The following is a 14,870-nucleotide window of genomic DNA, read 5'->3' on the forward strand; positions in this document are numbered from 1 at the left end:
TTTAACCAAACTTGCCCGCCAACCCTATCCCCCTTGAATTCCTACCTCCAAGCAAAGTGAGCTCAACCACAGGTGTGTGAGAGGGGGGATAGCAAGCTACCCTCCCCTACCCCGTTAACTAGCGGTGTGGGTAGTAAACCCTCGTTAAAAATTAATGGGTCGTCATTTCAGCTTCGCTGAAAGTATAACCCCTATTAAATAGCTAAGGTTTGTATAGTTAGGAAAAATACAAATTATCTATGAATTTGTCATTTTTCACTTTACTCAAAATCCGTGTTTTGGGCTTGGCCATGTCGTCCTGATGGAAGCTTACCAGAGAGTTAACTTGAAAGTACTATATCTGTGGATTTGTGTAAGTGCCTTTACTTTGAATGGGTTCCCTGCCCCCTGCAAGGAAAGTGTCGTCTTCGACTATAAGGATTCAGTTTGTATATCGGTAAGAACAAAAGGGAAACTTTCTAGAGGTTTCCTTTTCATGCTTTGGACATCTGTACTGATTCAAGCTTCTATTTATAGGAATAGAATAAAACTCTCGGTTACGTTTATTTTTTACCAACTGAGGATAAAATAAGACGCAGCAACATTTTCTATATTTATTTTTAAAAATAAATTATGAAATGTAGATGTAACAAAGTAGAAATCTGACCTTGCATAGGTAAACATTATTCTTATATATATTTCTGATCTGTAAGGGAAGAATATACATATACGAATTCATTATTAGATTAATGCCACTCAATGTGAATATGAAACCAAATCTGTCTAGTTTTACTCAGATGTTAGATATGCGTCAACACTGTGTTCAAATGTTCACACGGCACTGGTGTTATTGGTCAGGTTCTGCATCTGTATAAAACAGTCTATTAATCACCATAATAATGTGCACTAGAAGGTATTAATACCTATTCACCCGATGCACTGTTGAGTTCCAAAACAATCCACTGTTCATCGCAGCACTAGACGACGGGTTTTATGACACTACCCGCCGCCACCACAAAGTGTTTAACCTGTATTTCATGTACTTGCTTCCCATAATGTTTATAGAAGACTCTGGATGATTTCCACCCAGTATATGAGCGGAGCCTCTCAAAGTCCATGTGTTGAAAGAAATTCAACGAAGAAGCAACTTTCCTCGGATCGTGACCTGTGGGTGTGCTGTCAGGATCTGCTCTGCGAATAAAGTAGGTGAGCTTCACTCTCAGTTGTCTTAGGGATAGATTTGATCCTGAGATTTTGCCTCGGAAGAGCTGTCCTTCCTTGAAGTCTGAAGTTCTTTGAAGATAGACCTTAAGACACTCTACTGGGCAAAGAGAGACATCTTCCTTCAGTGGGAAGATTCTCCAAGGACCCCACCTCTTGGTGGGCAGTTCGTTCTTGGCAAGAAAGGCAGGACCAGGGAAAAGGTTCAGTTCTCCTATGTCTAGGAAATGAATATGGCCTTCATTTCTGGATAAAGCCACATTTCACTAACTCTAGCCCCTGAGGCTATTGCGAACAGAAAGATGACTTTCTGTGTCAGATCCTTTAGGGTATAATCCTCATTGTGCAGGTTCGAAGCATAGTGCAAGATTTTTTCCAACGACCATGTGATGGGGCTTTGGAGGGGTTGCCGGCTTAAGTCTAGCGCATGCTTTTGGTATCTTATTAAAGATTTCACTTGTGAGGTCCACCTCAAAGGCGTACAGAAGAGGTCTAGTTAGAGCCGACTTACACGCGGTTTTTGTAGTGGAAGCCAGGCCTTGTTCATGTAGGTGGATGAAGAAAGAAAGACAGAAATCTATCGATATTTCTGTTGGTTTCCTTGTTTTCACAAAGGACACCCATTTCTTCCAAGATGACTCGTATTGTCTCCTAGTTGAACTTGACTTGTACTCTTCAATGAAGTCGACTTTGTTCTTCGAGATCCCAAACTTTTTATTCGCTGTGAGGGCGAGAAAATCGTGAGATGTAGGTTGTTGGTTTTCGAGGATGAAACGTAAAGAGTCGACTTCTGAACCAGTTGGCATAAAACTGGGTTCAGCAGAGGAAATAGCTTCAGTTTCAATTCTAGAACTAGAGGGAACAAATTGCTTTTGGGCCATTTGGGGGCCACTACTGCAGCTGTCCCTCTGAAGGATCTTAGCTTGTCGAGGACTTTTAGCAGAAGATTGGTTGGTGGAAACAGGTAAATCCGATTCCATCTGTTCCAATCGAGAGACATGGCATCTATCGCTTCTGCTTGAGGGTCTATGTAAGGGGCTACGTAACGAGGTAGTTTTTTCTTGTCGCTCGTCGCGAAGAGGTCGATCTACAGTTCCGGGACTTTTTCCGAGATGAAGGAGAATGAGTCTGCGTTTAGGGACCATTCTGTCTCTTGGCTTTCGCCTGGATAGAGCGTCCGCCGTCACATTGCGGAACCCTTGAAGGTGAACTGCTGATAAGTGCCATCCTCTCTTCCTTGCCGGGTAGAAGATGGCTAATATCACATGATTGATGTGAGGTGATCTCGAGCCTTGTCGATTTAGACATTTTACTATCACTTCTTTGTCCAGGACCACTCTGATGTGGATTGCTCTGCGAGGGGATAGTTTCTTCAACGTTAGGAAGACTGCCATGGCCTCCAAGATGTTAATGTGAAAGGTTTTGAACTGGTGCGACCAATTCCCTTGCACTTTTCTTTCGTGAGAATGGCCTCCCCATCCCTCCAGGGAGGCGTCCGTGTGTATCACCACTGATGGTTGTGGTGGTTGCAGGGGAATTGTCCGTGCTAGGCTCTTGGCTGTTGACCACGGCCTTAATAGCAAGCGCAATCGGGTCAGGGTCAACCTTAGTTGATCTCTTCGAGCGTTTGATGCTTATCTTCTCCAGACTCCTGCTGCAAACAGGAGAGAGCCCAATACTCTTTCCTGTTGGTGTCTTGAAATGCTCTTGTATCGGATTAGTCTTTTGACAGCTCCCGCTATGTCTCTCCTCTTCTTGAATGGAATAGAGAGATGGTGTGACTTTAGGTTCCATTGGATTCCTAACCATTGGAACTTCTGAGCTGGAGAAAGGCGAGACTTCTTGCGATTGATCTTGAAGCCCAGGTGCTCCAGGAACTGGATCACCTTTCCGGCCGCTTGCAGGCAAGTAGTCTTGGATGCTGCCCTCGGAGCGTAGTTGCTGGACGATTGTATCTGCTAGCTTTGTGAATATCCTTGGGGCTATGTTTAGTCCAAAGGGCATCGCTTTGAAGATGAATTTTGTCTTCTGTAGCTTGAATCCTAGGTAGGAGGAGAGGGGGCGACTGACTGGTAGGTGCCAGTAAGCATCTGCCATGTCTATTGAGACTGTGTATGCCCCTTTGGGTAGAAGGAGCCTTATGTGTTGCAAGGTAAGCATCCAGAACTTGTTGTTCTTGATGAACTTGTTGAGTGGAGACAAGTCTTGAATGACTGAGTTTGTCTGAGTCTTTCTTGGGAACACAAAACAGCCCTCCCTGGAACTTGATGGACTTGTTTAAGAGTTCTGAGGTATATTCTTCTCAACAAGGGGGTGGAGTGTTGGAAGAATTCTGGAAAAGGGGGTGGAATTTCGTTCCATCTCCATCTGAGTCTATTCGTGATTAGGCTGTGGGCCCAGGGATCGAAGGTCCAACAATCCCGAAAGTGAAAATGTCTGCCCCCTACCTGGAACCCCTCATTACCTAGGGGTTCCAGAGGACTTGTTTCTGTGACCGCGTCCTCCTCTGCCCCTTGGGGGGTTTCCTGAGGAACCTCTTCTTGGGCCTCTACCTTTGTAGAGCCGAAAGGTGGTCGAGTGGCTCTCAAAGCCTGGGTTAAACACAGGTGACTGGGCTACCAACTGTTGAGGGACCATCTGGAAGGTGGTTTGAGGCACCGTGGCTATGGTCACGGCCGGAAGTTGTGCAGGTCTACGTGGTCTTTTTGCCTTCTTGTTCTTAGGCTGGGGACCGCTGTTTGAGGAAGACCTCCTCTTTGAAGACATGCCCCACTTTTGGAAAATGTTCCTATTCTCCGTGGTTGCTTCGGCAATGTCTTCTTGGACCACTTCCTATGGGAAAAGGTCTTTGCCCCACATACATGATGAAATCAGTTTTCTGAGCTCATGTTTCACCGTTGCTGCAGCAAACACGTGCTCTTTACAGGTCCTCCTTGACCTGACAAAAGTATACAAGTCCTTCACAAGGGTACTGTGACGGGCCGAGAGATGGTTGTGACTCAAAGGCAAGTTGAAAACAACTGAGTGGGTTTATTGTAGAACACTCTCCTTTATATACAAAATCTCAAACAACAAGAATTTTCATGTTCAAAAGTCGACACTGTTACCGATGAGAAAACAGACATGTTATTTCAGGTTCTTTTTAGTGCGAGGGGAGAGCGAAGATACAAGCACAAAATGAAGTATGTACGATCGTGTGACACACGGTTGGTACATTGCTCCCCCCCTAAAAATGACATACTGGACATGTTAAATAGGTGCCCTGAATCTGGAGAGGTAGTAGTAAAAACTGTGCCGATTAGCGGCAGTGAGTGGCTGTAGAAGTCGTTGGTTGGGGTGCGAGAGAGTGGTGGATGATGGGTGGCTTTGTTGCCACTCCGGCTCGTCACGGGGTAGGCGAGTGTGTCCTACGGCATTCATAGGTGTTGTTCCAGCTCCGGCTCGTCACAGGGTAGGCGAGTGTGTCCTACGGCATTCATAGGCGTGTCTTACGGCATTCATAAGCGAGTGTGTCCTACGGCATTCATAGGCGTATGTGTCCTACGGCATAAATAGGCGTGTCCTACGGCATTCACAGGCCTACGGCGTTCATAGGCGTGTATGTCCTACGGCATTCACGTCAGCTTCGGTTGAAGTTGTATAGGTGTCCTCTACGTCATGAGTGGAGGCGTTGATGGAGGTTTGAAGGTCATGAAGTGGGTTCACATCACGAGGAGAGCCGTCTGCGGCAGGTTGCAGGCGAGTATTACTGGTCATTTTCCCGAGAGTGAGCGAAACTCTTTGGTCCCCCAACGGTTGTTGAGAGAGCTGAAAAAACGTTGCTATACGGGCGGCTGGCAACGGCGAGTACTGCTGCAGAAGGTATGCGTTGACGGCGTCATAGTAACGATGAGAGGCAGGGGGAGGGAGGATGGGGGGAGGCGGGAGGAGCGGGTCACTCCGGGGTCACCAATGTGATGGGGGTAGGAAAAAGGTTGTGACTCAAAGGCAAGTTGAAAACAACTGAGTGGGTTTATTGTAGAACACTCTCCTTTATATACAAAATCTCAAGCAACAAGAATTTTCATGTTCAAAAGTCGACATTGTTACCGATGAGAAAATAGACATGTTATTTCAGGTTCTTTTTAGTGCGAGGGGAGAGCGAAGATACAAGCACAAAATGAAGTATGTACGATCGTGTGACACACGGTTGGTTCAGTACCCATGTGATACTTGGCTAAGACGATTCACATGTCTGGGGCGTTATGTAGGCCTGCACACATTTCCAAACAGTTCTGATCAGACAGAAGTCTTTCTTTCGTCTCCTGTTCCCTTCTCAAGAGATGATCTGGCAACTTTGGAAGGCTCTCGTTGAACTGTTGGCCTGCTATCTCCGGATCCAACTTCGAGACGGAGAAGGTTAGATGTACATCTTTCCACTTCTCCTCGCAGGTAGGTACAGCTAGAGACAGTGGCTTACATTCCTCTAGAATTGGGCAGGGTTTGCCCTCTTCGACTGCTTTAATGACACAGTCAAGGGCTTTCTCTGAAAAGGGGAAAGCTCTGGAGGAAGAAGCGATAAAGGTTGGATGCCTCTTGCTCAGTGCTGAGACTTTGGAGTTGGTGTATCCGGCTCCTTTCAGGGTCTTGGTAAGGATTGCCTGTGCCTTGTCATGTTCGAAGACAATGACTTCCTTTGGTACCGTCTCCTCGCGGGATGCAGGTTCATCTCGCTGTCTCACGTAACAATCTGGGTAGGCTGAAAGGCTGGGCCAGAATTCAAGATCTTCAAGTGGCTTGGCCCCCAACTTCTCGGAGATGAATAGCTTCAGACGAGAAGAACTTCCAGCCCAATCGTTGCTACGTCTCCTCGGTCACCTTTCATTGCTGGCCCGTCTAGTTCCCAATGGTCGCCTCAGGATGAGATCCCTCCAGTGGCGACTCAAGTCCCGGTGGAATCAAGCACACGACTCCCTGGACATCCAGATCCCCACGGGACCTGCTGAACTGACAGACCTCGAGTGGTGGGTGACAGACGAGAATCTATGAAAGGTAGTGGATCTTCTCGTCCTCCCCCCGGATTTGATGCTGTTTTCAGACGCTTCAAAGGAAGGGGGAGGGGGGGGGGGGCACAGGCTGCACCACACGACCTCAGGCCTCTGGTCAGAGTCAGAAAAGTACCTCCACATAAATCTCCTAGAGATGAAGGCCGTCTTTCTGGCCCTTCAACAGTTCCAACAGTTCCTGGCAAGTCACTCTGTGGTGGTGATGAGCGACAACACCACAGTAGTGGCCTACACCAACAAACAAGGAGGTACTTTTTCGCAGCAACTATCCCATCTAGCATCAGAGATACTGAGATGGGCCGAAATCCACTCGATACCACTATCGGCACGCCTCAATCCAGGCAAAAGGAATGTGCTCGCCGACAACCTGAGCAGGGCATCTCAGATAGTGAGTACCGAGTGGTCTTTGGATCATCTAGTAGCCAACAAAGTCCTGACTTTGTGGGGTTCTCCGACTGTGGACCTCTTCGCAATGGCCCTGAATTTCAGGCTCCCGCTGTACTGTTTCCCAGACCCCAAGGCTCTCTGGCAAGATGCTTTCCAACAATGGTGGGACAACATCGACGTTTACACCTTTCCCCTGTTGTGTCTGATGAGGAGGGTACTCAACAAGACCAGAACATCGGTCAATCTTTCAATGACCCTCATAGCTCCGCTATAGCATCACGCAGAATGGTTCTTGGACCTTCTGCAACTCCTAATGGAGCCACCAAGAAAACTCCCTCCACAACACAATCTACTCAAACAACCACATGCCAACATCTTCCACAAAGCTATAGGTTCGCTACGACTTCACGCCTTGAGACTATCCAGCATCTCCTCTCTGAGAGAGGATTTTCGCAGCAAGTTGCAATTAGGATGTCTGGACATCTGCGAAAATCAGCGGCAGTCTACTAGGCAAAGTGGAAAGTCTTCTGTGGTTGCTGTCATGGAAGGGGTATCTCTCCACTCGATGCCAATATTCCAGCAATAGCGGAGTTCCTCATGTATTTGCGTGAAGATATGCGCCTATCAGTCTCGGCAGTGAAAGGGTATCGCTCAGCCTTAAGCCTCGCCTTCAGGCTGAATGGAATGGACATTTCCTCATTGCTAGAACTTTCTCTACTCATACGGAGTTATGAACTTACCTGCCCTCAGTCGGAAGTGAGATCTCCCCCATGGAACGTGGTTCGAGTTCTCATATGAACCATTACGCCAGGCAACAGATCGCCACCTGACTTGGAAGACGATGTTCCTGCTAGCTTTGGCCTCGGCCATGCAAGTCAGCGAACTTTAATGGTCTCTCATACGACATTGCCCATTCAAGGGGATGGGGAGAGTTAACGTTCAGCTTCGTCTCTAAGTTTATTGCTAAGACTCAGAACCCGGGAGTAGCGGATCCTCGATTCGACTCCTTCCGGATTTCTAGTCTCCGTACTGTAACAGATGACCCAGACCATCTCTTACTATGCCCAGTAAGAAGTTTGAGGCTGTACCTCAAGAGAGCAGCCGCAGCCCGTCCTCGTGTGCCAGCACTATTCGTCAGCACAGGAAGGACCAAGAGGAGGGTCACCAAGAACACCATCTCAGCATGGATTTGCAGGGTCATTGACCTTGCATTGAATCCAGACCCTCCTCCGTCACGTCGCCCCAGAGCACATGAGGTTGGGCATAGCTACGTCCCTGGCCTTCAAAAGAAATTATTCAGTGACGCAGGTTCTTCAAGCTGTGGTGTGAAAACTTCAAAACACGTTCACATCCCACTACCTGCAAGACGTGACCCACAGGAGACTCAATAGGTTTTCTATCGGTCCTGTGGTGGCTGCACAACAGCTGGGTTTATTGGACAAGTAGCAGAAGGTTGAGGGCATTGTTACCCGGTTTTAGTCTGCATGAATGATAAGGTTTGACTGGCCCTTATTCTATTCTTCATTTTCCCCTCTCTTGGGGAAAGCAGCATCCTGGGTTCTCTACATAGCTGATCTCAAACCACTGCAGGTAAACCATGCTCCCTTGTGTACTTAGTATTACGATTAACACACTTGCGTCTCTATACCCTGACGAGGTGGTATTGGGAAAGTCTTAGTGCATAGTTTTCCATCTATAGAACTTCAGAACAACTTTCTAGGACGAGTCACATTTCTACATACCTTCACTCACAGCTTGCGTAGGCCACAAACCTTGCGTAGCAAGGTTTTAGCGAGGTGCAGGGGCTCCTTATTTCTTGAATGCGTTGGAGCCCCCGGGTAAAGCCAAAAAGCCAGATTAGCTGGGACGTCCACCTTTCCTAATGGGTGAGTCACCCCCATTAAATAGCGTGGTTTGTATTCCAGTTACGGAACAAATGACTAATTCGTAGATTATTTGTATTTTTCCTAACTATACAAACCTTAGCTGTTTAACCAAACTTGCCCGCCAGCCCTATCCCCCTTGAAGTCCTACCTCCAAGCAAAGTGAGCTCAATCACAGGTGTGTGAGGGGGAGTGGTAGCAAGCTACCCTCCCTACCCCCGCTAACTAGCGGGGGTAGTTAACCCTCATTAAAAATTAATGGCTCGTCATATCAGCTATGCCGAAAGTAATACCCCTATTAAATAGCTAAGGTTTTTATAGTTAGGAAAAATACAAATGATCTACAAATTTCTTATATTTGTATGTAATTTGTATTTTTAAATATTAAACTTAGCCGGTGAATATATAAATAGCTGACGTCTCCGACGGCCCGACAGATTCCAAAAAACTCGCGAGCGATCGCCATGAAGGTAGCGGGTGTGCCCACCAGCGCCGACTATCGGCCAGATACCGCATATACTTCTCAACCACTCCAGTTCTTCTCTGTCGGTGTCACCGACAACATTGGTTCCGCTCGCTCTAGACCTCGAGTTTTCTACCGAATTGGTGAAGTACTTGGTTTTGGTTTTATTGCTTTCGCCGTGTTGGATTATTCAATACTATCTTCAAAAGAAATGCTTTTGAAAGGAGAGGAAAAGTTTTTTGCCCTTGCTTTTTTAATCTCGCTCTGGTTTTTCCATAGAGAAAAGATGGCCGACCCTTCCCTCAGTGTACGGAAGTGTGTTAAAGGCTTTTAGTAATTATTTTATCACTTTATAAATTATTGTTGATATTTATAGATTTACCTCTATATATTTTATATCTCACCCGCCTTTATTAGGCCTCTTCGATTAGCTTTCCATTTTTACTAAACATCGAGATAAATTTTATGTTTTTGTTTATATGCGGCCTTTACCTATTCTTTGTAGGCGGTCCTAACTTGGAAAACGAAGTTAAACAACGTTGAGCCCATTCAACTTTTATTTTTGTTTAGATTAAAACAGTTGCTCTGTAAGAGTGATGAGATGAGTATTTTTAGAAATTTATTCTTTGAATAGTCTTTGTGCTGTTTTTCAAAGATGAACTAACGTTTGGTTTATTTATGCTACGCAGTTTGCGCTCTATCGTTACGATAGAGAAAGAGAGAATCACGGTTTCACTTTGCAGAAAGAGTAAATTGATTTTGACGTTTTGTTCATTCTTCTTTTAAACTGAAGTTTTTTAGATACTAATTTAAAGGAACATGTTAATTTTCAATTTCGGAGTCCTTTCAGTTTTTTCCTTTAGTCAAATAACCTGTTATTGACGAAGGATGAGTGGGCCATTCTCTTGTGAGTGACAAGAGAGAGAGAGAGGGAAAGAGAGGGGGAGAGAGAGAGAGAAAGAGAGAACGATCCGATCTTTATTCTCGTCCCAAGTCTCTGTACAAGGTGTTTGGGAGCGAGTAACGTTGTTCTCGATTCAGTTTTTTACTCTCGTCCCAAGTCTCTGTACGGGGAGAGAGGATAAAACGTTCTAGTTTTTGTTCTCGTCCCAAGGCACTGTACGGTGAGAGATTGAAAACGTAGTCCTTAGTGAACTAGTGTTTAGTCTCATCCCCAGTTACTGATCTTTTTAACTTTATATATTTCCGTTTTATTCGATATACAGTATATGTATATGTCTATTGATTTTTGCATGTGTGTTTCATTTTGTACTAATGTGCTTACATTATACGACTCATTTCGCAATTCTAACCTTTTGATTTAAGGGAGAATTGCGTGCTTCAGGTAGAAATCAGTTTTATTCATGTCTAATGTGAAATTATTAAAAAATGCGATATCAGTGAAGTAAGTGCAAAAAACATGTTCTGTGTTGCGGAGGGTTCGTTTGTTCGTGCTTGTCACTTGCCTAGTCCGAGACCTCCTTCAGGCTCCCCTGCACCAGGGAGAAGGAATGTCGTAGGACCTAAGGGAGTGAGGAGTGTAAACCAACGAACAGACGTTCCCTCAAAGGTATCAGACGTTGCTCGTCAAGCACGTCCTTGCCATAAGACAGGAGAGACGAAGTTTCTCCTCGTCTTCCGATGATTCGTCTCTTTAGAAGCCTGGGCGTAAAGTTTCGAGACGGTTGAAACGTTTATTAGTTCCTTCAGAACAAGTTCAACGTCCTAGCTGTAGTCATCATAAGAGTCCCGTTCATGTACAGACGTTTCTGCCACAGACTCGACGTGACGTTGAGCGGTAGACACCGTAGACACAACGTGACGTCGAGTGTCAGTCACCGTAGTCACGATATAGCATCGATCAGCAGTCACCGCTGTTACTACGTGACGTTTGAACGTCAGCCACCGCAGTCACAGGTTGATCCGAAATTAAGTGTTTTGCAAGATATGCTGTTAAAGCTTTCTTCTTTAATAGAAGCTTTCGATCCTGTTCCTGTGCGAAAGGATCCTTTGCTTTTGGTACGTCACGGTTCTGGGATACGTGATTCGGGTCTTCAACCTTCTAGACGAGCTTTGTTACGCCACGCTGACGTTATCCCTAGTGACAGCTTTGCTGTTAAATGAGATGCGGAGCATAAATCTCGATGTAACTTTGATCGCTTTGAACGTCAGCCACCGCAGTCACAGCGTGACGTTGAGCTGCAGACACCGCAGACACGACGTGACGTTGAGCGGTAGACACCGTAGACATGACGTGACGTCGAGGGTCAGTCATCGTAGTCACGATATAGCATCGAACAGCAGTCACCGCTGTTACTACGGGACGTTTGAACGTCAGTTACTTCTGTCACGACGTGTAGTAGAATAACATTCTCTGCAGTCACAACGTGACATCGACCCTCCAACTTCAACTTCTGTTCATATACAAGTTGATGTAGCCTGTCAGGCTTTTCCTTCACGTCATTCTGAATATAAATCTCCTTCTCGCAAGACTTTAGATTTATCAGATGATGTTCCTTCTGAAGAAGTTGATGACCCCCTTTCGACTAATGTACCTTTGGGGAGTCATTCAGAAGAGGAGTAACCTAGGGTGGTCCAACAATCCCTTGTTTTTTAATTATGAATTTCTTTAGTGAAATTTTGTCCTACTCGTTTTGTAACGGCTGCTTCGCCGTCTGAGTTTACTCTTGGCATGACTTTCTTCGACTCCTACATTTACGAAGTCAGTTCTCTCTTGTTCTTCCAAGAGGGCCATGCTCTTACTGGGAGACTGGTTGGAATCCAGGAGAAGTTTAGGAAAGTCTGCTTTTGCTTTTCCTCCTTCTTAATTAGCTTCTCGCTCGGGCGTCTGGTGTGACACAGGAGAAGCTCGAGGAGAAGTCCTCGGCTTGGGAGTACCTGCCTCTGCCCAGGGAGACTTCTTAAGCCTAGTGGACTCTCCTCGTCGTCTAGCCATGAGACGCTCCAAGATTTTATGGTCTGCTTCAGAGCTAGACCATCTCCTGTTAGGAGTTTTTTCGAGCGTTTGAAGTTTTTATTTGTTGGATTGGTCCCTGGGAGCCTTAAGTAAGAAGGTCTCTCCAGCTGTCAATGTATTGCTGTACAATTATGTCATGCATGAACAAGGCTATCAGGGATGGCTCCAATGATCTGGCAGCCACGTTCACTGCAGGAACAAGGCTATCAGGGATGGCTCCAATGATCTGGCAGCCACGTTCACTGCAGGAGTACTTAACATGTAAGTGCGCTCAATGTGTTCATTGTCAAGACAAAGTTCACGATGAAGACTACCAAATCTGTCTTGGCAGCAGTAAGGGAAGGCGACTGGATGGTCTCTCTCGACCTTCAGGATGCATACTTCCACATCCCGATTCATCCAAACTTTCAATAACATCTGAGGTTTGTGGACGGGAAAGTAATGTACCAATTTCGAGCACTGTGCTTCGGCCTCATTCCTGCTCCTCTTGTTTTTACAAGGCCCTTGCAAAATGTAGCAAGCTTTCTACATTTTTTGAGGATTCAGAGCCTCCCTTTATTTTGACGACTGGCTAATCAGGGCGTCATCATTAAATCGCTGTCTGGAGAGCCTCTAATGGACATTAGACCTAACCAAGGAGCTAGGTCTCATAGTGAACGTAGAGAAGTCGTAACTTACAGTACTCCATCCCAGACTATTCTTTATTTGGGAATGGAGATACAGTGTCGGATTTTTCGGGCCTTTTCGTCTCCCACAAGAATGGAACAAGCTCTGTTAAAAGTCCTTCACTTGCAAGAGAAAAACAGTTGCTCTGTAAGAGTTTGAACGAGCCTCATGGGAACTCTTTCATCGCTGGAGTAGTTTATCTCTCTGGGGAGACTCAACCTTTGCCCTCTCCAATTTCACCTAAACCATTGGAACAAGGAGAAGGGCTTAGAGAGTATCTCTTTCCCAATCTCCAACTCAGTCTAGACATGTCTGACTTGGTGGGACAGCAACATCAGACTTCGAGAAGGCCTTTCTCTTGCGATCAAGAACCCAAACCATGTGTTGTATTCAGATGCATCGGATTTGGGTTAGAGAGCTCCACTGGACAGTCTGGAATGCTCGGGTCTTTGGTCCACGGATCAGAAGGAACTCCATTTAAGGCAAGTAACATCTCTCCTTTGGCGAGATTTGTGCAAGGAAAAATGAATGTCTTGGCGGACTGCCTCAGCAGAAGAAGACAAGTCATCTCCATGGAGTTGACGTTGCACAAGACTGTGTGCGAGAAGCTATGGATAACATAGGGTCAACCCACCATAGATCTTTTTGCGACTTCACTGACAAAGAGGCTCTCGACTTACTGCTTTCCAGTTCCAGATCCAGAGGCAGCCCACATAGACGCTTTCCTGCTGGACTGGTCTCACCTGGACGTTTATGCCTTTCCACCTTTCAAGATCCTAAACAAGGTGCTGCAGAAGTTCACCTCTCACGAAGGGACCAGGTTGACGTTGGTTGCTCCACTCTGGCCCGCGAGAGAGTGGTTCACAGAGGTACTTCTATGGCTGGTAGACGTTCCAAGAAGTCTGCCGTTGCGGATGGATCTCTTGCGACAGCCTCACGTAAAGAGTTTTCATCAAAGCCTCCCCACGCTTCGTCTAACTGCCTTCAGACTATCGAAAGACTCTCTTGAGCTCGAGGGTTTTCGAAGGAGGCAGCTAGAGTGATCGCGAGGGCTAGAAGATCCTCTACCATCAGGATCTATCAGTCGAAATGGGAGGTATTTAGAGACTGGTGCAAGTCCTCCTCTATTTCCTCTTCCAAGTGCCTCTGTAGCGCAGATTGCGGATTTTCTGCTTTATCTGAGAAACGGTCGCTCCCTCTCTGCATCCACCATTAAAGGCTACAGAAGCATGTTAGCTTCTGTTTTCAGGCATAGGGGTTTGGATCTTTCTAATAACAAAGATCTCCAAGACCTGCTTAAGTCTTTCGAGACTTCCAAGGAGCGTCATATTTCGACTCCTGCTTGGAACTTGGACGTGGTCCTACAGTTCCTTATGTCAGACAGGTTTGAACCATTAAATTCAGCCTCCCTGAAGGATCTTACCCTCAAGACACTTTTTTTGGTGAGCTTGGCTTCGGCTAAAAGGATTAGTGAGATACATGCTTTTAGCAAGAACATCGGCTTCTCACTAATAAAGCAGTATGCGCTCTTCAACTTGGTTTTTTGGCCAAGAATGAACTTCCGTCTCGTCCTTGGCCTAAATCATTTGAAATCCCCAGTCTTTCTGAGATTGTGGGGAATGAAGTTGAAAGAGTGCTGTGCCCCGTTAGAGCTCTTAAATTTTATTTATCCAGAGCTAAACCGCTACGAGGTTATTCAGAGGCTTTATGGTGCTCCGTTAAAAAGCCCTCTTTGCCCATGTCTAAGAATGCGTGGTCTTATTTTATTAGACTTTTGATTCGGGAGGCACACTCTCATTTAAGTGAGAAGGATCGTAATTTACTTAAAGTCAAGGCTCATGAAGTTAGAACGATGGCAACTTCAATAGCGTTTAAGCAAAATAGATCCATTAAAAGTATTATGGACGCGACCTTTTGGAGAAGTCGGTATTCGCTTCATATTACTTGAAAGATGTCCAGACTCTTTATGAGGACTGCTACACACTGGGACCATTCGTAGCAGCGAGTGCAGTAGTGGGTGAAGGCTCTACCACTACATTCCCTTAATCCCAATATCCTTTTAATCTACTCTTGTAATTTTTAATCTTATTTTGGGTTGTACGGGAGACTAAGGAGTCTTTCGCAATCTTTTTGATTTGGCGGGTGGTCAAAATGTTGTTTCTTGAGAGCGCCCAGATTAAGGGTATTAATGAGGTCCTGTTATAGGGGTGTTCGCCCTGGATATAACAGCTCCTGGGAGTCTTTCAGCA

The 14,870-nt window shown here is 45.9% G+C and overlaps 1 protein-coding gene across 1 annotated transcript in view; it reads left to right on the top strand.

The window, feature by feature from the left end:
- mrn (general transcription factor IIH subunit 4 marionette) overlaps positions 1–14,870 on the top strand; it is a 452,216-nt gene that overhangs the window by 65,893 nt on the left and 371,453 nt on the right. The gene's annotated exons all lie outside the window — the stretch shown is intronic.

The sequence above is a fragment of the Palaemon carinicauda genome, chromosome 7 (assembly GCF_036898095.1).
Source record: "Palaemon carinicauda isolate YSFRI2023 chromosome 7, ASM3689809v2, whole genome shotgun sequence".
NCBI classification, from domain to species: Eukaryota; Metazoa; Arthropoda; class Malacostraca; order Decapoda; family Palaemonidae; genus Palaemon; species Palaemon carinicauda.